This window comes from Penaeus monodon, chromosome 30 (genome assembly GCF_015228065.2).
Source record: "Penaeus monodon isolate SGIC_2016 chromosome 30, NSTDA_Pmon_1, whole genome shotgun sequence".
In the NCBI taxonomy this organism is placed as follows: domain Eukaryota; kingdom Metazoa; phylum Arthropoda; class Malacostraca; order Decapoda; family Penaeidae; genus Penaeus; species Penaeus monodon.
The window spans coordinates 33,098,004-33,098,357 of NC_051415.1; positions in this window are offsets into that span (position 1 = coordinate 33,098,004).

Sequence of the window (354 nt, forward strand, 5' to 3'; positions counted from 1 at the left end):
TGCATTTACATGGACTACATATGAAGTCAGTCTACTTTGTATATGTGGCCAAGTGCAAATGTATGTGTACACACAAACAATATTCAGATTGTTAAAAGTAACTGTGCACATTATTCCGTAGTAATATGATATCTAAATATCTTACTTAATATATTTATAGCAAATCTGAAAATGTGTTAGTTATTTACTTATTGGAAGCTATATAATCAACTTTACTGAAATCGACTAATCACAACTTTACTTTATAACTATATCAGCACTTTTTATTATTCTCATCTCCCATTACAAATTAAAAAAAAATAATAAAAAATTATTTACTTTGGACAATTTCATGATACTTAAATTTTTCTTTTC